The sequence below is a fragment of the Cupressus sempervirens genome, chromosome 7 (assembly GCF_028749045.1).
Source record: "Cupressus sempervirens isolate cs-2001-9-10 chromosome 7, ASM2874904v1, whole genome shotgun sequence".
NCBI classification, from domain to species: Eukaryota; Viridiplantae; Streptophyta; class Pinopsida; order Cupressales; family Cupressaceae; genus Cupressus; species Cupressus sempervirens.
Genome location: NC_143124.1, coordinates 27017801 through 27040745, shown reverse-complemented (window position 1 = coordinate 27040745; position 22945 = coordinate 27017801).

Genomic DNA, 22945 nt, shown 5'->3' with positions numbered 1-22945 from the left:
AGAAATGACATGTTAAGGATGGGAGTTATCTACCCCTAGATGTGTCTTGTTCTCATCAGGGTAATTTGAAACCTATAGCATTTCAAAACACCAATAAAATGGTGACTCTATTGGGGATGTGCATATATAAAGATCCAAAATCTCTAGAATGAAACAAATTGGATATAGTAAATATACAAAATGATGTATTCCTTATTTTCCTTGCTAAAGTTTCATGTTCCCCAGTATCCATATTCATTAATAATAGTAGTTTGATTGAATTGAATAATTTGTAATATCAAAGTCATTTGGCATTTTGGAAAGTTGCTGCCAGAGTTTAGAGTTAATTTAATGTTCTTTCACTTTGTCAAGAGTTTGAAATTCTCATGTTGTTGTTGAATAAAGTTTTCAAATACCTCTTCTAAATTTTGGATCAACTTGTTATGTTTTGGAAGTTTTATAAAGCTTTTCTCACTAAGTGAGTCGCGACTCAAAGTTATATCTCTACACCAATGCTTTGTGAATGTGAAGGTAGTATAAAAGAAAGAATAGTTGGAATGTAGATTTGAAGAATGTATCTCAAGTTCTTGACAATGGGTGAAAGAATTAGGTGAGATGTAGTGAAAATGTTACTAAATGTAGATAAGATCTAAATCAATTGTTATTCACAGCATTGAAGTTGTTGTAGGCATCAGTATTGAAAGGTATTTTCTATTTTCATGTGATTTTATTTACATGAAAGTAAGCTTTGCAAAAGATTCTTCAAAAAATAGTTTTAAACATTAAATATGAGAATGGTTTAATACATTTCAACATATTTTGTGAGAGGTAGATTTAGCATAAGTATTTTTATATTTTGAAGTATGTTTGAAGTTTTGAATTGGTAGAAATAATTCTAGATCTACTACAAGTAATGAATTCTAAGACTATTTATGGTGAATGAGTTTCCCTTTATCAAGTATGCAACTAGTTAGTGACAATTATAGATCTATTTTTGCCAACAAATACATGCCATTATGCTTTGATGGAATTTGTGGTTTTCCAAATGGTATGCCCTATAATCTTAGAAAGTATTTACCTAAGTTTAGTGGGAACCATGAAATTTCAGCCAGTCATCATGTTCAGATGTGCAGTGACTTGGTTGGTGATTTTGAGATTGCTCATGAAGATGTTCATATGAAGTTGTTTGTTCAAACTTTAGAAGGTGATTCTAGGGATTGGTTTTCCTTTCTACCTAAATGTTCAATTTCATCTTGGGATGAATTACGTTTAGCCTTGATGAAGCAGTTTGGGGAAAGAATAAGCATATCTAATTATTTTGATAAGTTCTTGAAAATCCAAATTGGGAATCATGAGTTACTTCCTAAATTTAATATCACATTTGCAAAGTTTTCAATGACATTCTTGAAAGTTATAAGCTAGATAATAAAGTGTGACTATTTGTTTATCTTGGTGCATTTGATAAGAAGATGAGTTACTTATTGAGAGATAAAGGGCCTAGGACTTTGCATCATGCATTCATGACAAAAATAGAGATTGAAAATAACATAAACTATAGCTTAACTAGGATTCATTTCTCTAGGAATTTTTTTTGGCAAGATGAGGTGCAAAGGAAAAATTAATGTCAAAAGGAATGTTTAATTTTGGATCACCAAATAGGTACTATTGCTGTTATGAGTGATTGTGTTAAAAATTCAGAATTAAAAAACATGTGTAGATGAAGACTCTCTGTTGCAAAGAGGAGCTAAGTCTTTTATTGTTGAAAATAGTGCATATGTCTATAATATTACAACAATAGATGATAGATTTTATTCATTTGACAATGTATAGATTCAAGATATAAATCTAGTTATTTATTCTTCTATTGATGATTTGCATTATGCTAAAAACATAACTAGTCATGAAGAGGAAAGATATTCACCTTAGTATGAGGATGAAGAAGTTGAGAGTCATGTTTCAAGTGATGAAGATGAAGTTTCTGATCTAATGTATTATGAAGAAGCATCATATGAAGACAATGATGAGAATTGTTTTTCAAGTCAAGAAGAGGATAGTGATAGTACATGTGCATCTTCACATGAATCTGATGCAAATTGGGAAGAAGAAAGCAATGATGAAAGTTGTCACTTTTATTTGAGTAATGGTATGAGTTCTCTTTCTAAATCTAGAAGTAAAGTTCCATTCTAGGGTAATGTGAATCATCTTGAGGTTGAAAGTTGTGAAGAAAGGTTGTCTACAAAATACAAAGATCAAGAGGTTGTTTATAAGGATGGATTACCTAATTGTGTAGAAGAATGTCTTGAAAATATATGCATTAGTAACTAGTAACATACAAATGATTTTGAGGTTAATGCATTAGTGCCTGTTGGTAAGATAAATAATGATATGTTTGCAAGACTTTTAAATCATCTTCATGAAGACAATGAAAGTAACATTGATTTATATTGAACATGCTTCATTGATGGAGTTGATGGTATGTTTTCATGTAGTTTTCATTTTTCTTCACATTCTAAAAGTCTCCATGAAAATGAAATGGGTAATGAGTTTAAGGTGTGACTAATGATTTATATGGTGAAGATCCTGATGATGATCACCCCATTTTTTGTCAAAATGTTCAAAGAGGGTCATTGCATGGAGTTATCAATCCTTTGTTTGAAGAGCACATAGAAGTTTCAAATTTAGTTGATAATGAGCTTAATGATGATAGCTTGTCTTACTATTGTAAGAGATCAAATTGTTCTTCTTCCAAGTATGAAAATGAAAATGATTATGATGTTGCATATTATAAAATTGATAATAAGGATTTTGTAAACGTTGTTGAAAATTAGCATGCACTTTATAGCAAGTTTTATGATGAATATTTTAATGTAATGAATAATCCACTTGCTCATTTCAAAGAATAATTGGAGGACTCTAGATTAGTTTTAGATTCTAACACTGATGACATGTGTGAGTACAGTTCTTGTTGCTCATATGAATACTCTCCAGTTATGTATAAGGATACACCATTTTAAGGTATGTGTGATCCCTTTCCCCATGTTAAATATGATGCCTTCATATTTGAGACCGATAGCATGCATGATTCATTTAATAAAGAAGAGTTTTAGTTCCATTCTGATATGTTTGGGCATCCAGATTAGAACTTTCATAATGAGCAAGTTGAAGAAAATGAAGCTAGTTTTTATTACATTATGAAAGTGAAATTGTAGATTTAGTTTTGCCAAGTGAGTTGATTCAAAATTTTGATCTAATTGGTGAAATTGATAGAAGTAATGTTTCCAGCTTACCTCATGAGATTTTAGATGAGAATAAAACTTATGAAAGAGCTAAGAGATCTTGTTGAAGTTTAGTTACCTGGGGTCATCGCTTGTACATAGTAGGTGTAGTTGTTTCTTGCTTCCAATAAAGTTGTTCAAGACAGAGATTTTTTCTATTATGGGAATGGTCTACTCCTTCTATAGATATAAATCCTTTCCATGTCCATAAGAGATATGCATCCATAGATAGAACCACTATTGGGACTCAAAATTGAAGCCCCAACTTTGAGTACCATTAAGAAGATTAAGCCCTATATGCGCCTTTAATTACATGTATCCGACTATCCATTTGAGGCCCATGAGGTGTTTAATGTTTCTAAAATATTGCATTTAGTACCTCTATGTGTATCATGAAGATAAATTATCATTCTGAGCCATTTTGTGAAGTCTCATTTTGAGCAATTGTGAAATTTGCATTTTTGCTCAAGTGTCAAACAACAATAAGAGGTTGTGTTTGCAATTGAATATCTAGGATCTAGTAATGTTTCATGACTTATTTCTTTGGGAGTATTTAGTCTCCATAATAGAGAGCCTATGTTTCATATTTTGAGTTGTTTCAAATTTGCTTGACTGGGTTTTGAACCCCTCAAAGCTGGTCATTTAATAATGTCATGCTGATGCAATTGATCTGAATTCTAGGAAGCCCTGTTTGACTTTCCATAACTTTGACCCAGTTTACTAAAATGATAAAATTCCTTTTTTTTTTCATTTTAGTGGTTAAATTCCTACTATGTTTCAATTTTGAGCTTATGAAGAATCCATTTGATTAGTTTTCAAATGCGATTCCAAATGCAACTTGTAACTTTTTGTTGGTGTCATGAAGTGCAGATTTGTCAGAACCCCTATTCCTGATGTCATATCTTGAAACCCATGATAGATGAGATAAAATGAATTGTATCACTATATTTTATTCTAAAAATACTCCAAGTGTGCCAATTTTTAAATTTTCACTAATCCATCTAGACACTTTCCCAGGTCAATTCCATTTGCAAAAAATGCTTTTCTACAATTGTTTCTAGTCATCAAATTTTGAGTAGGCTCCTTTGACCATTTACCAAATGTGCCATGCTATTCATCATGAGCCCAAATTAGAGATTTATACTCTCCTTATAACAAGAAAAAATGCCCCAATTTTCATTTTCCCAAGTGTCAGTTTGCCTAGTTTTTGAACCCAATTCCGAACGTGTTTTGTTGTTTTCTAACATGTTTACTTGTAGATAATTTTGAAAGGAAAACTTCGTCAGTCAATATATTTTGACTGAGAATTCTTCATGAGACAATATTCAACATGGTAAGAGTATGCATAGTACAAAATTAGTATGTTTGATTTCAGAGCTTGATCAAAGGTTCATGTTAGTTTTTAAAGCCGGTCAAGGACCCCTTGGCACAAAGTTGACAAGTTGAAATAAAGTGATAAAATGAGTTTTTAATGATAGATTAGTGGTTGATTTTGCTTCAAATCAGTGCCATAGGATGAATGAGTTAATTTTGTAGCTCATTTATTTGGAAATAATTTTTTTTTAGTAAAACACACTTTTCTAGGTCTAATTAATTGCATCCAACTAATTAGAAAGGTGGGGCTTAATAGTATGTTAACAAAGATCATTTAGTGGAGAATATGGGTTTTAGAAATAATAAGGAAGAGCATTATTATTAGAAGATATTCTTATAGATATGAGAATCACACCCATGAAGACATCAACCTTGAGGATGGCACAAAGCTTTTTCACTAGAGAAAGCCACCCTATGCCTATTATAGCACAAAAGATGGTATAAGCTACCTGAATGTGAAGTATATGTTGCTTCTGAGCTATTGCCAATCTATTGTGTACTATTTTCTTTAGAAAGCATAAGGCTCTTCCATTCAAGGACATCTAGTCTTGTTGAAATCAAGTCATTCCTGGAGAAGATATGACCAATTGATAAAAAAATATCAGTATCAAATTGAGAAGTTTTCAAGGGTTGATGCTAACATTTCTACATAAGTAATTGTAAGGAAAATCAGGTGTGGAAACAGCTTCCTACACTAATCTCATAAGGAAAGTATGATGCAAATCCTATTAAAATCTTCTACACTTACAGATTCAATATCATGTAAACAACAATATTACAGCCAACCATGCATACAAAAAATAGACAAAGAAAGAAACACGTAACACAAAGATTTTTCAGTGGGGAAAAACCTTTTGGTAAAACAACCCCACCCCTTCAGAACCTACACAATGTATTATCTTCAATACAAGGTTACAATACACTTGTAATGCAAGTTCAACATCAACAACAGAAGATTCCAGTATCAACTTGCAGTACCAAAAATACACCTTTTTCACATCATCTCTCTTCACAACCCTAAAAATGCTTATAACATGTGCTTCACTTTAGGGCTACTCCCAAAGGTAAGCCATATTAGGGTTTTACCATTCTTCGAGAAAATAGGAACCCCAAAAAATTTTACTATTGGGGTAGAGTATACAGTACTCAAACATCTTAGTTTCCACATGTCTTCACCTGTCATTGAATCTTCCTAACATAGCTCTTATGTGTCATAGGAATCTATATAAACCATTTTAGTCATGATCTCCTTACACACAATTCAAGATGTGGACACATCAACATTATTTTCAAGAAATACATTTTACAAAATAAATAATAAGAATAGGAATTATACAAGGTTGAGACACCTTATTCCTAACATTCTCCCACTTGTCGAACACCTTGTAAGAGAAACAAGAACATAACAAGAACTAACTGCTATAGGCTGAAAGGCTTATAGACTCTGAACACCATCTAAACTTCTTAGTGCCCACTGGTTTTGTTAAATCATCTGCAACATTCTTTACAGTATCTACCTTTTCCAAATTTACCTTTCCATCTTCCACCATATCTCTTACAAAGTGATACTACACATCAATGTGCTTCGTTCTAGCATGGAAAGTTAGATTCTTTGCAAGGAAAATAGCACTCTGACTGTCACACCAAATAGTAATCTGTTCTGCATCAACACCAACATCAGAACACAATCTCTTAAGCCAATTGGCTTCCTTACAAGCATGAGTAGTAGCCATGTACTCAAATTTTGTAGTGGATAAAGCAACCACAGGTTGTCACTTGCTCATCCAACTGATGGCACCACCAAACCTAGTGAACACATAAGCACTGGTGGATCTCCTACGGTCAATATCACTTGCCCAATCTGAATCCACAAACCCATGAATACAAGCTAAATTCGAAGATCTAGAAGAGTTACCATGATAACATATCGAGTAATCTGATCTACCCCTCAAATATTTGAATACTCGCTTAACTGCATGCCAATGTATCTATCCAAGATTAGCCATAAATTGACTTAGGACCCCCACTGCTTGGGAAATGTCTAGTCTAGTACATACCATAGCATACATAAGGCTGCCAACTGCACTAGCATAAGGTACTATACTCATGTACTCCACCTCACTAGGAGATTTTGGACAATCATCTACAGATAAATTTGTTCCCACAGGAATAGGAACACATAGTGGTCTACAATCTGCTATGCTGAACCTGTCCAACACAGACTTCACATACTTACTCTAACTCAACCAAAGTTTTTTATTATACTTGTCTCTACTGATTTCCATACCCAAGATGTACCTGGCTGCCCCAAGATCTTTCATCTCAAACTATGCTAACAACTAAGATTTAAAATCATAAATCATACCCTTACCCTTACCAAACAACAACATATCATCAACATATAATGCAACAAAAAGAAGGCGATCATTTTCAATTCTGAAATAAACACAATGATCTAATTTCAATCTTACAAATCCAATTGACAACACAAAGGCATCAAACTTAAGGTACCACATCCTAGGAGATTGCTTCAAACCATATAGAGATTTCTTTAATCTACAAATTAAGGATTCTTTACCTTTAACAATGTAGTGCTCAAGCTGTGACATATAAATCTCTTCCTCCAAATCACCATGAAGGAAATCTATCTTCACATCCATTTGTTCTATCTCTAAATCATATGATGCAGCAAGAGATAATAGAAATCTAATGGATGTCAACTTTGCAACAAGAGATAATATTTCACCATAATCTATTCCCTCTACCTGTGAATACCCCTTTGTAACCAATCTAGCTTTGTACCTTTCAACGCTACCATCTACACAAAATTTCTTCTTGAACACCCATTTACAGCCAACAAATTTTCTCCCTTTAGGAAAAGGTACAAGGTCCCATATTTCTTTTTTCTCTAATGAAGCCATCTCATCATCCATAGCCTCAATCTAGGAACCTACATCTTCCTTGCCCAAAGCCTCTTTCACAGATCTAGGATCATCAGTGTTAGTGATGCAAGAGCATCCAAAGGTATAAGGGCAATCTTGTGTCACCCAAAAAAATGTACTTAGACTTAGTTTCTATTTCATGTCTTTACATTTTTGGATACCCATTTGACTCAAACAAAGGTTCCAACTCTCATAGGTCAACTATCAGTGCATTTAAAAATCCTAAAAAAATAGGAGCATGTATTTGGGCCATCATTTCGATAAACTAGAAGGTGTGAATTGGCCAGATGAATGCAATCATGATTTAGAGCATTCCAAAAAAATAATCAGGTCAATAGGCCCCACGGTTTGAAATTTATTGCAATTTTTCAAGTTTTGGAGACCTCCTAAGAATGCTACAAAGTTAGGTTTGGGGCATTAAATGACCTCGAAAAGGGTCAAAAAATGGGGGACAAGCAAAGCTGGTTCATAGGGCTATAGAGAACTTTGAGAGCTTTCCAAAAATGTAAACGGTTTGTCAATCGGAGCTACGGTTCAAAAGTTATGCCTCCCGAAAGTTTGGCTACCATTTCTAGATTCTTCTAGATTTGTACCGACTTCTAATGCAGCTTTTGGAACCTTCTATTTTGTCGGTGGATGCCTACTAGCACTTTCTAGAATGTACTCCTAGTCCTTAACCCTTCGGGCTCTATTTAAGGAGATTTTTGGCATTGTAAAAGGCAGTGCAGATTGGAGCTTGAGAGGAGGTGCTAAAAGGAGAAATATTCTCCAGATTTATGCTATTGTAAGCCCGTAGGGAATGTTTTGGAGTTTATTTTCTCTAAACTATTTGTACTAGCTTATTTTCTCAGTTAATATAATTTCCCTTTTCTATTGTGTCCATTTTGTTGTTGGGTTGTGTCCCCATCAAGTGGTATCAGAGCGGGTTTTCTTGAGTGTGTAGACAGAGCGCCGACTATGAGGTAGTTTGCACCAGGACTGTGTGGTTGTGGGTTCAAGTTAGAAGATGCCTCCATGAAGAGAGCATGGCGAAAGGGCCAGAGCTATTGATCCTGAGGAGGTTAGAGCCCTCCAGAGACAGGTACAAGCATTACAAGAGGAGCTTCGTAGAGGAGCAAATATTACCGTAGATGACAATAGTGAGGATGACAATGAAGAGGAAGTAATGGAAGTTGACAGGGAAGTTCTGAATCTTGTAGAGGAAAGGTTTTTTAGGGCCATTAGTAAGTTTGGGAAAAGACCTACAATTGAAGTAGGTATATTTTCAGGAAATTTGAAACGAGATGAGTTGATCGATTGGATCAATGAACTAGAAGAATACTTTGAGTATGAGGATATAAGGGACCCAGATAGGGTTAAGTTTGTAAAGGCCAAACTGAAAGGCCATGCCAAAATTTGGTGGCAAGAGATTCAATTGGAAAGACTTAGAAGGGGAAAGGAGAAGATCACAAGATGGGATCACATGGTGGACAAATTGAAGAAGCAGTTCATTCCTGTGGACTACGAGCTTGATCTGTTTAAGAAGATGCATGGGTTAAAGCAAGTAGGAAGATCAGTCCAAGAATATACAGAGGAGTTTTACCAACTCCTGATTAGAGCAGGGCATGCAAAAGCAAATAAGGAGAAGGTTGCTCGTTATATCAGTGGGTTGCAACCTAGCATCCAGGAGGAATTAAGTTTGGTAAGAATGACCAGCGTTGAAGAAGCATACCAGTTTGCCCTACAAGTTGAAGAGAAGCTGAGTAAAAAGTTTGAAGGAAGACAAAGAGGGTGTGGTCAAGGAGGAAGGGGAAGCGGTAGATAATCTGGAGGCCGCAATGAAACTCAAAAGAAAAATGAAGATGAGGGTACTAGCAGGAACCAGAGTTATGAGGGTTTCAACCGCTCCCGTGATCAAGAATTTGGAAATCAAAGAGGAAGAGGTTTAGGACGTGGACAAGGAAGAGGAGGCTTTCGAGGTACCTGTTTCCATTGCAATGAAGAAGGTCATCGTGCCTTTGAATGCCCTCAACGACAAGGAAGGATAGATAGGAGAGCTTAGGGCCAAGCTAGGGTTTCTCATGTGGATGAGGATGTACAATCATCACATTCAAAGGATGCAGAAAGAGGAGAGACCTTGGTAAATGAAAGAGTCCTACTAAGTGGTGAGAATGAACTAGGACAACGGAGGAGTTTGTTCTGTACCAGATGCAAGTGTGAGGATAAATGTTGTGATGTGATCATTGATGGTGGTATCACTGATAACTTGGTATCAGAAGAGATGGTCTCTAAGCTGAAGCTCAAGAGGGAGAAACATCCCCAGCCCTATCGGATTTCTTGGGTAAAAGATGATCATAAGGTCCTGGTAATTGAACAATGTTTAGTAAAATTCAAAATTGGGAGTTACCATGATGAAGTTCTCTGTGATGTTATTTCGATGGATGTTTGCCATCTATTGTTGGGTAGACCATGGCAGTTTGATAGACATGCAATACATGATGGACATGCAAACACATACTCTCTGACAAAGGATGGAGTTTGCCACCTATAGTACTTGCACCAAAGAAGGATGGAGAGTGGAGGATGTGTACAAATTCTCGAGCTATAAATAGGATAACCATCAAGTACCGGTTTCCTTTACCAAGGATGGATGATCTTATGGACTGCTTGAGTGGAGCTCAGTACTTCACAAAGATAGATTTAAAGAGTGGCTATCATTAGATACGGATTCAAGAAGGAGATGAGTGGAAAATAGCCTTCAAGACCAAGGAGGGTCTTTATGAGTGGTTAGTCATGCCCTTTGGATTGATGAACGCCCCAAGCACCTTCATGCGGCTCATGAATGAGGTACTTAAGAAGTTCTTGGGAAAATTTGTTATTGTCTATTTGGATGATATTTTAATTTTCAGCAAGACTTTGGAAGAACATTTACTGCATATTCGTAGTGTCCTTGAAAGGCTAAGGGAAGAGAAACTGTTAATTAATCTAAAGAAGTGTGTCTTTGCAAAAAGGGAGTTAGTCTATTTGGGATTTGTTATATCACCTGAAGGTCTCAAAATGGATCCAGAGAAGGTAAAAGCCATCTTGGAATGGCCTACTCCAAGGTCTGCTACTGAGGTAAGATCATTTCATGGTCTGGTTAGTTTCTACAGGAAGTTTATTAAGAATTTTAGTGGCATATGTGCACCTCTAACTGATACAATAAGAGGGGATAGAAAAGAGTTCAAATGGACTGCAGCAGCTGCGAGAAGTTTTGAATTGCTAAAGAAGAAGGTAACTGAATAGCCTGTGTTGGCACTTCTAGATTTTAGAAAAGTATTCCAGGTGGATTGTGATGCTAGTGGTAGCGCTATTGGGGCTGTATTAAGCCAAGAAGGTAAGCCTATTGCATATTTTAGTGAAAAATTGAATGATGCAAAGAAGAAGTATTCTATTTATGATCAAGAGTTCTATGCAATAGTTCAGGCCTTAAAGAAATGGAGGCATTATTTATTGTCAAAGGAATTTTTTTTGTATACTGATCATCAGGCATTACAGTACCTAAATAGACAAGGTAAATTGAATCAGAGGCATATGAAGTGGGTAGAATTCTTGCAGAGTTATACATTTGCGTTGAAGCATAGAAGTGGAAAATCTAACAGGGTTGCAGATGCACTAAGTAGGAGACAATTGTTGCTTACAACAATGCAGGTTGAAGTAGTTGGGTTTGATGAGCTCAAGAATTTGTACCCGGAGGATCCTGATTTTGCTGAAGCATGGAAAGCTTGTAAAGAACCTGTTGCTGTAGATAGAACCAAGTGGTTAGATTATTTGATTCAGGATGGCATGTTCTTCAAAGGTAGTCAATTGTGCATTCCAAGGAGTTCCATGAGGGAAAATCTGATTAAGGAGAAACACAGTGGAGGGATGGCAGGACATTTTGGTCAAGATAAGACCATTTCCATTCTTAAAGAACATTATTTTTGGCCTCAAATTTCATAGGATGTGAAGAAGTTTGTACAGAGTTGCCAGGTTTGCCAAGTTGCCAAGGGGTTTAGTCAAAATACTGGCCTATATCAGCCATTGCCTGCTCCATCAAGGCCATGGGAGGACATAAGTATGGATTTTGTTCTTGGATTGCCAAGGACACAAAGGGGTAATGACTCAATATTCGTGGTGGTGGATAGGTTCTCCAAAATGGCACATTTCATTCCATGCCACAAAACTCATGATGTTGTCCATATTGCAGACTTGTTTCTCAAAGAGGTGGTAAGACTACATGGTCTTCCAAGGAGTATAGTTTCTAACAGAGATACTAAATTTGTGGGGTATTTCTGGAGGACATTGTGGAAGAAGTTGAGAACAGACTTGAAATTCAGTTCCACGCATCACCCACAGACTGATGGCCAAACAGAAGTGGTAAATAGAAGTCTAGGCAATTTGCTGAGATGTTTAGTTGGAGATAAGCCCAAGGGATGGGATTTGATTCTACCACAGGCAGAGTTTTCTTATAATAACTCTGTAAATAGGAGTACTAGAAAATCACCATTTCAAATTGTATATGGGAATAGCCCAAGGACCGCACCAGAATTGAGGAAGATAGAACAAGGGGAGAGGACAAGTGATGAAGCTGAGGAATTTGCTGAACACATCAAGCGTCTACATGAGGAGGTTCAAGCACACATTATCAAGATGAATCAAGAGTATAAAGATAGGGCTGATCAAAGGAGAAGACATAAGGAATTCCAAGTAGGGGATCTAGTCATGGTGCACTTACGAAAAGAAAGATTTCCAGTTGGTACTTACAACAAGCTGAAAATGAAGAAATTTGGCCCCTGCAAAGTTTTGAAGAAACATAACTCAGGAAATGCATACGAGGTGGAGCTGCCAGATGGTATTCACATTTCTCCTATTTTCAACATTACAGATTTAACAGAGTACCATGATGATGGTATAGATGAGGAGCTGGTTTTAGAGCCATGTCCAATTCTTGCTTCTAAGAAGGAGGAGATAGAAGACATTCTAGATCATCGTAAGGTAGGAGTACCAGAAATAGGTAGTATGAAGAGTATTTGGTCAAATGGAAAGGACGGCCGATCGAGGACTCAACTTGGATTTCAGAAACTGAGGTTTCCCATTTGGGATTTCCTCTACCATCCATAAAGTGACAGGGTCACTTTTCAATCTACCCTGGGTGTCTGATGCAGGAGCATCCAAAGGTATAAGGGCAATCCTGTGTCACCCAAAAAAAAGTACTTAGACTTAGTTTCTGTTTCATGTCTTTACATTTTTGGATACCCATTTGGCTCAAATAAAGGTTCCAACTCTCATAGTTCAACTATCAGTGCATTTAAAAATCCTGAAAAAAATAGGAGCATGTATTTGGGCCATCATTTCGGTAAACTAGAAGGTGTGAATTGGCCAGATGAATGTAATCATGATTTAGAGCATTCCAAAAAAAGAATCAGGTCAATAGGCCCCATGGTTTGAAAGTTATTGCAATTTTTTGGGTTTTGGAGAACTCCTAAGAATGCTTCAAAGTCAGGTTTGGGGCATTAAATGACCTTGAAAAGGGTCAAAAAATGGGGGACGAACAAAGCTGGTCCATAGGGCTATAGAGCGCTTCGAGAGCTTTTCGAAAATGTAAACGGTTCGTCAATCGGAGCTACGGTTCAAAACTTATGCCTCCCAAAAGTTCAGCTACCGTTTTTGGATTCTTCTAGATTTGCACCGACTTCTAACGTAGCTTCTGGAACCTTCTATTTTGTCGGTGGATGCCTACTAGCACTTTCTAGAATGTACTCCTAGTCCTTAACCCTTCGGGGTCTATTTAAGGAGACTTCTGGCATTGTAAAAGGCAGTGCTGATTGGAGCTTGAGAGGAGGTGCTAAAAGGAGAAATATTCTCCAGATTTATGCTATTGTAAGCCCGTAGGGCATTTTTTGAAGTTTATTTTCTCTACACTGTTTGTACTAGCTTATTTTCTCAGTTAATATAATTTCCCTTTTCTATTGTGTCCATTCTGTTGTTGGGTTGTGTCCCCATCAGTTAGTAATCAAAGAAAAAGCACAATTGGAATCTAACATAGAATAACCAAACCTTTTTGGTTGCTTTCTTTCTCTCGTGAATCTCCTCAAGGGTTGAGGTTGAGGTTGTTCTTCCTCTTCTTCTGAGCTGTCAGAGCTACTAGAGCTCTCCTCATCATTAGACCCAACATGGTCTCTCTATTCAGTCTTCTCAGGAGTAGGAGGCAACTGAACAACATCTTTTTCCTTTTCTTTTTCATCTGGTTATAGCACAATAGGAGAAGATGTTAGCTCTCTAAAAATAACATTTCAACTATACAACACCTTACTAGTCATAGGATCCCAAAACTTGTATCCTTTCACATCGGCACTGTACCTGATGAAAATACATTTAATAGCTTTGTTTTCCAACTTAGATCTTTTCTCCTTTGGAAGATGTGCATAAGCTTTACAACCAAAAACATGAAGATGTCTAATTGAAGGCTTCTTACCAGACCACACCTCCATGGGTGTCTTACCAACAAGGGCTGACGTAGGAGATCTATTAACTAGATAGCAAGCAGTGGCCATAGCTTCGGCCCAGAACCTTTGTTCTAAACTAGCTCCACTAAGCATACTCCTAGCCTTCTCCATCACTGTCATGTTCATTCTCTCTGCAACTCCATTTTGCTCCAGGGTATAAGGAGTTGTCTTATGCCTCTTGATACCTTGTTCTTTATAGAATTGTTCAAACTCTACTAAGAAAAACTCACCACCATTGTTAGTTCTCACACACTTAATCTTCTTACTAGTTTGATTCTCTACAAGGGCTTTAAATTCCTTGAATCGACTAAAGACTTGTGTCTTACTTTTAAGGAAATAAATCCATGTCCTTCTACTATAATAATCTATGAAAGATACAAAAAATATAGACTTGGAGATTGAAGGAACTTTTATAGGACCAAATACATCAAAATGAATAAGATCCAAAACATCAAAAAATTTGTAAGAACTAGAGTAAAATTAAACCCGATTTTGTTTACCATAGACATAGTGTTCATAGAAGTCAAACTCAAGATTGAAATCATTTAACCCCTCAACAAGATTTTTATTTTTCAGGGTTCTGAGACCCTTTTCACCAATGTGACCAAATCTCAAATGCCATAACATTGTCTTTTTTGTAGGAAGCTTACCTTCCAAAGTGTTTGCATTGCCATCAGAACCAATAACCACAGTATTCTTCACTGCTCATTTAGATGGTGAGGATGAAGAACTATTACATAGAGGAATACATGCATCTAGCTGGAATAAGGTACCTCTCCTAATACGCCTTGCAAGCACTATCTATCCTCTCATCATCTTGCATCCTTATTTTGAAAAAACAACTTGCACACCTACATCATTCAGCATACTTATAGATAATAGGTTTCGTACCAAACCTGGAATGTGCATAACTCTATTGATTCCCTTTACTCGTCCATCAGGAAATTTGATAGTGACCCTTCCGCATCCAACTATCTTTAGGTGAGAATCATCACCCAAGTACACCTTTCCTCCATCAAAATCTTCATATCTTGAGAACCATTTTCGATGAGAGGTCATGTGAAAAGATGCACCTAAGTCAACCAACCACACATAATTAGATGCATGGGTTGCCAAGGCTACGATGAATGCATTGCCATCTTCTTGAGATTTTTTAGAACCAGAATCTAAGGCTTTCTTCTTCTTAGGCTCTTTACAGTCTTTACAGAAGTGCCCAATCTTACTATAGTTCTAACATTTTGCCTTGGACTTATTGGAAGTCTTTGACTTCACACGGGATTTGGATCTACCCTTATTGTTAGACTTATTATAATTTTTCTTCCCTCTTTCTATGGATCTCCCACGAATAGAAAGGGCTTCTTTTTCTGAAACAAAAGCCTTTCTTTTCATCTCCTCTGATAGTAGCGAAGACACCATATCATCCATTTTGAAGGTGACTAATGTGCTTCCGAGAGCCATCACAAGATGGTCCCATGAATCTCGTAAAGAACACAAAAGTGTGTAGCAACCATCCTCCTCTAATTTGACACCAGCTAATGTCAACTGTGTAGCCAATAGATTAAATGTATTTAAATGATCCATTAAGGATCCACCTTCCTCCATTTGCAGAGAATACAACTTCTTCCTCAAGAAGAACTTGTTCACCAAATATTTGGACTAATACATAGCCCCAAGTCTCTCCCACAAACTATATGTAGTTTTTTCATCTAGAACATTTAGAAGAACTACATTGGTTAAACAAGGTCTTATGAGACCCTTAGCTTTATAGTCTTTGATATCCCAATCTACTTGAACTATAGTTACTGGTCTTGTGGCACTTGTAGTCCCTTCCCATAGGTCACGATCTTCCAACATGTCTTCCATCTTGAGTTTCCACAACTTGAAATTAGTGCCATTGAATTTCTCCACCTCCATTCTTCATATGATAAACTCACCATCTCAATCTGCAAATAAGATTCATGATACTCTACACAAGACTCCCACTCAACTTGAGATTAGCTCAAAAAACCCTACCCAACAACTAGGATCAAAATTTGATCAAGCTTTGATACCACTTGTAAGGAAACTCAGGTGCAGAAATAGCTTCCTACACTAATCTCATAAGGAAAGTATTATGCAAATCCTATTAAAATCTTCTACACTTATAGATTCAATATCATGTAAACAACAATATTCTAGCCAACCATGCATACAAAAAATAGACAAAGAAAGAAACACATAACACAAAGATTTGTTGGTGGGGAAAAACCTTTCGGTAAAACAAACCCACCCCTTCAGAACCTGCACAATGTATTATCTTCAACACAAGGTTACAATACACTTGCAATGCAAGTTCAACATACAAAAGACTCTAGTAGCAACTCGCAGTACCAACAATACACCTTTTTCACATCATCTCTCTTCACAACCCTAAAAATGCTTATAACATGCGCTTCACTTTAGGGCTACTCCCAAAGGTAAGTTGTATTAGGGTTTTACCATTCTTCGAGAAAATAGGAACCCCAAAAATCTTTACTATTGGGGTAGAGTATACAGTACTCAAATATCTTAGTTGCGACATGTCTTCACCTCTCACTAAATCTTCCTAACATAGCTCTTACATGTCATAGGGATTCGTCATAACTATTTTAGTCATGATCTCCTTACACACAATTCAAGATGTGGACACATCAACATTATTTGCAAGAAATACATTTTACAAAACAAATAATGAGAATAGGAATTATACAAGGTTGAGACACCTTATTCCTAATAGTAATTTCTAGTGAAAATGAAGGCAATTTCAATATTCATTCAGAAGATGCATTAAAATATAGGCCAAATCTAGACAAGCTTGTCTCTAAGCTAATTCTAGTTGGTTAGGCTAGTAAGAGTATCTATGGATGAGGAAAAAGATTCAACATCTATGGATGAGGAAAATGATTATCACAGTCATATCTTATGAGCGAGTTACCACCATCAATAATAACATTATCAAAGTCATAGCTAATCAAGCTTATAGCAAGTTTTATGATACATCATAAGTTTCTATAATCAATCTTATGATAAGAGTGCTCCACCATAAATAATAATATTATATAAGAGTGTTTCTTTAATTTAGATTATTAAATGAAAAATCAAGCCCCACTTGGCACCATGTATGGGTAATCAAAAATATGGGATTGATAACTAGTCAAAGAAGAAAGGTGTATACTTCTATTTTGCAAAGACAACAAATACAAATGGTAGAAACTTTGGCACATGCTATTTGGAGACTCTGACTACTATCCTCCTATCAAATTTTTTTTGTTGCACATGGGTTTCGTAGAACTTTATCACCCAAACTATGGACAAAATGTATGCCTCACTATAAAGATCTCCTAGCTGACTTAGCTGATGTTTTGCAGAGAAAATCTAGGGTAATAAAGTAAGAAGTGATGGAATTAATTAGATAATCAATACTTAGTATAACATGAAATACAATGTGTCTTAATGCCCACAACAAACCTGGGTACTATTGTAATAAAACAAGGTGGCTAGCTTTTTGTAATGCCTATTATTGTGAGAAAACTCCTGGAGCTTTCTTATTCACGGTTAAAGACAAGTTTTCAAAATTATTATTATTATAAATGTTGCCTCCTTTTACTAGCCTAAATTAATGGGATGCCAATTGAGCACATTATATATAATCCATTCTTTGCATTGGCTTCTCATGATTTAGCTCATAGTCCAAAAATCTAAACACCCTTTAGGGTAGAGTTATCAGAGGATAGAAGAATTAGGATGAAATTGAAAAATATGGCCATTGAAAATGTTAGATCCTTAGAAACATAATTGACCTATTTAGAGTTTGAAGACATAGTTATTATGGGAGGTGGAATTATAGGGCTTTCCACATTATTAGTTCTGCACAAGTTTGGTTTGAAGAGCTTGGTGTTGGAGAGGATGGATTTGTTAAGAATAATAGGTGCTTAATTGACCCTACTGACCAATGCTTGGATAACACTTGATTATCTTAGTGTTGCATAATCCATTTGTAGGAACTAAGGGCACTCACACAGAGGGCTGAGATGGATTGAAGTTGTGCTGGTGTTGCAACAACTGCTAGTGTTGTTGGTGATAAAGGTATTGGTGTTGTTTCTAGTAAAATTGGTGAAGGAGCACTGTTGAAGTAGGTAGTGGAGCCTAATTAGGAGAGGTCAATTAAGGAATATAAAAGAGGTAGCCTACACTTAAAGAATCAGTAGGGGAGCCTATAGTTTTATGTTTTGTGGATTTCATTAGTGCCAACTATACAAAAACTACTCTCAAAGCCTTGCAAGGTTACAAGTTTGATGAAAATGATCGGGATTCACTTTCTCTAAGGTTGCAATAAGGTAACATTAAAGTTTGAAGCCGCTAAAGAAAATAAGAATAGAGTAGGACTATAAGATTTTATCCCACATTGGGGAAGAAATGGATTTCTTATGTCTTTAAATACAAACCCACACATATTATTAAGTGTCTTAAAAGGCACAAGCTTTTTGAAGCCCGACCCACATGTAGATCCCAACCGGTCAAAAAGAATAGTAATTTTTGAATGAAAACACAAACTAAGATACCGACATGGATTTTAGATGGACCAACCAAGTTGTGACATGTGGAACCTAAGAAAAAACCCATAGCAGACAAGTGGTGAGGATCTTCTAGCCTAGGTGTGGAATGCTATGTGCTAACATGTAACACATGACATATGTCGCATAGGCACATTCCCACATTCACAATCAGCACCCTACTAATTGTAATGTGGGGAAGCAAGTAGCTAACATGTGTTAGTAGGCCCTAGATAAAGTTAACAAGGTAGGTCTAAAATGGGCACTCCAAATTTTTCCACTTGGTGAGATCAGATAGTCAGTGCATCCTCGCAAAATGAAGTTCCAAAATAGTTAAGAAATGCAAGAATGCACCTAGGCACTACATGGTAGTGGGACTAGGTCAAAAATGAGGTGGTAACTGACTAGACAACTGGTAGGCCAATCAAGTGCTAGCACATGGCAGCTAGTCAAACCAAGTTTGATCTTCAAATTAAGGGAAGAGGAAAAAAATTAGAAACTATTTAAAAATAAATAATTTATAATTATTTTGAAAAATGGGTATGAATGATTCAAATATTTTAAATTCAAAAGGACATATATTCTAAATTTGGTACTTTATAAATTTTTTAATTTTTTAATTTCAAGTTGCATACTAGATAGTTTCAGCATGGTTATGTTTTTCAAATAGACTTTCTGGGAGTTTCTAAGAGGAAAATATAGGCATAATATATGCCGTCAAAATCAGGAGAAGACAAACTTTATAATTATGAGGTCAGTTTTTGCACAAGTTCTTAATGGTTTAAGTTATAGGTAGAAATGTAAAATTTGTGGCCTTCTCAATGAAATGAGAAAAAATTGAAAACGTAGTTACAAGATTGGTAAAAAATGGTAAACATGTAGTTGGGGTCAATTTTCATCATATTTATTAAGTTTAAACCCAAATTTTTACTAGCATTTCGTGAGGTTTTTAGATTTTGGACAAACAAAATGGTTTTCATCATTCAGTAGGAAAGGTTTCAAGTTAGTTACAGAATATTAATGAAAACCAAATTAGCTCAAAGGGGGACAGATTAGAGAGATTCTTTTCACTATGAAGGAGGGAATTTCAAGTGGACACATGTTATCTTCATAACATATCTGAGAATTTACTCTCTTGTATATTTTGCTTTCTTTCATCCATTGGGTTGGTTCTAGTTTTGAAGAGAAAAAATACCCACTACTAACACACCAATCTTCAACAATTTCTCTTGTATGAACAACAATAAGAAAGATAATACAACTAGTTCTAATATGTTAGGTGTTCTCATGTTTTGATTTCATGCATTTGATTGTATTGTTTCAAGGAAATGAATACAAATGAGCAAGAATTTTATTAGTTTCATTTTGACTCTCATCTCCTATCTAAGTAATATGTAGTCTTATGTGGTCTAGGAAAAAAGAGCTAAGATCCTTTTGTATCCCTTTAAGGTTCTATATCAAATATGTTTTTCTATTGGAGCAAAGGGCCAAGTAAATGCTTGATGTGTTTGACAGAGTTGTTGGTTATTTTGAGAAGGATATTTCATGAGAATGAGGTCATGATGAACATTGATGTCTGAATCACAAAGTGATATAATGGATCTGATGCCTTGGTGTATGAAATATGTACTTGATATCACAGATGCATGAGTTAGGTTCATGAAATTGTCCAACAAATAAGGCATTGATCAGCTCCAAGATCATTCATTAGTATTGTTGCATATTTTTGGTTTTGCTGAATTCAACATCATTGATCAAACATTTTAACGTTTCATGTTTAAGAACATAAATGTGATTCTGTTAGAAAAAGTGATTGAAATGATAAAATATAATAAAATGAAATAGCATGAAATAATAGATTTAATCCAAGAGAGCAAGAAGAGTTTTACCATACAAATGATATAAGATCAATGGAGCAATACCAAAGAGGAAGCAACACAAGAGACAAGGATTTGATAAGGGGAAAGCAAAGAAAACCCCTTGTGAGTATTATGAATGAGGAAAAAGCCTAAGAATTAGAGAGAGAGAGAGAGAGAGAGAGAGAGAGAGAGAAGAAATGCAAAAAAATAGCTCATTTACAATAGCATCAAAAAACTTGATGTGAATAATGGAGTCTAGATGAAAATGAGAGAGAGAAGCACCTCTTTTAAAGAGATGAGAAAGGAGTTGCATGTCTTTGCATGTGTAACTCCCATTTCTATGAATTCCACATTCATAAAAGGTGTGTGCAAAGTGTCAAGTTCCTCTTAAGGAGGAATATCTATTTTCCTTATTAAAAGAAATACAAAAAGAGTTGTCCTCACAAGTGGACAATAGGACAAGAATGATATGTCTTTTACATGTGGACTAGAGGACAAATAAATAATACATAAGGGATACCTTGGTTTATCCCAATAAATAAATAAATACAACCAAGGAAAGATTATTAATTCTAACACCCCCCTTTAATCTTTACTTGGAGAGATGTTGTCAAAATCAAATTGTAATTTGGTTTTTTGAAATATCTTCATTGTGCAAGACATTATTGGAGAGCCAAGAGAAGTTGATAATTCTTCAAGTGTGCTACATCTTCAAGTGGATTCATGTGGCATAGGATCTGTACAACAAATAATGATATCTTGTATGTGTCTTGATGGATTACCTGAAACATAGAAACAAAGGAAACTATCCACAAGGATAATTTTATCTTATATTCAAGTTAGAAACTTTTTATGTAAAAGTAAATTCTCATGGAGTAAATATAAGTGTAACTTGGTACCACAAATAAATCAAGATAAATCATATCCTACAAAGAACAAATATGTTATCAAAACTTTCAAAAAAAAGACCATAGAAAAGGCTAGCTAATGAATCCAACATCAACAATGCCTCAATCACGTGGATATAGACAGTCCACTAATAAGTTATTTTACTGCAAGTTAATGGGTGATCAATCCATAACCTGTATGACTCATGATTTAAGCAAAGAAGTATACATAACATTATATGACATATTTTCAAAGATATCAAAGGGGAGGAGTATGAGTATCAACAATTTATTGCCTTCAAATAAGAGTAAAATGTCTTCAAGATGGGTCAAATTAACTAAAATTGGAGGAAAACTCCAATAATAAATGGTATTAACCATAAAGTGCCAATATGGCAATAGAATGATGCTAAAAAAGCATAAACTGCACTAATGTGTCAATCAATAGAACAAAATAAATGTTGAAGGCAATAGTGTATAATAACTCATAATCCCAATGAATAAGAAAAATAAATAAAATGAATTTACTTATGTGAAATAAAGAATGCACTCATATTTGATAAGTCACAAGAGACACAAAAATTTGTATATTTATCAAGATATATATGTGGGCCCCCATATATACACATGAATAAATATACCTAAACTATCATGGTATGAAATCATGCAAATAGAATTAAGATCATATATAGAACATAATTTTTAGGCAACATACTGAAGAGAAATGTCAAAGATGATGAAAGAGAATTATTAACATCAAACAATATTTACAGTAATTAATCCTCTTAGGTTGAAGTCAACCCATTCTAAAAATTGATCTCTTTTACTAAGTACTTTTTGAAACCATTTATTTTTTCTCTTAACAAATTTATCACTAGAGGAAGAGTCATGATGTATGAATGCATCATTTGTTTCAACATTAGCATTATTACCATTATCAATATCAGCATTATTACCATGATCTATGAATGCATCATTACCATTACCATTGTAAGAAAGAATAGGAGGAATAAAGGTAGATATATGAGGAGTAGGGTTTAGAGAAGGAGGTTGGTCCTCTACTAACACAATTTTGCTTCCATGAACTTGTTCATTTTGAGCATTAGAAGAATCATGCACACCATTTCCTGCAAGACAAATATTTCGTGCTATGTGCACTTTGTTAGTAATAGGATTATAAGCTTAATAACCTTTGGTATTTTGCATGTTTTCACTCATGCACTTTGTACATGCCATCTTAGATGAAGCAATAGGAGGTAAATTTTCAATTGTATTAGATGAGATATGCTCATTTTTTAAATGAGCAAGCTTTTCATGCTCCATATTAAAAGTAATATCTTTGTGCAAAGAGTGTCTAGAAGAGGTGAAATCAGAAAATTTAAATAAGTTATCATGGCCTAACTTAGCATTAGCAACAACTTCATTAGTGTTAGGATCAATAACAGAGCACATGTCCCTATGAAACTCAACTTTGTAATTTTGAAATAATTTTATAACAGAAAGAAGATTGTATTTCAACTCAGGAACATAAAGGACATCATGTAATTTTCCA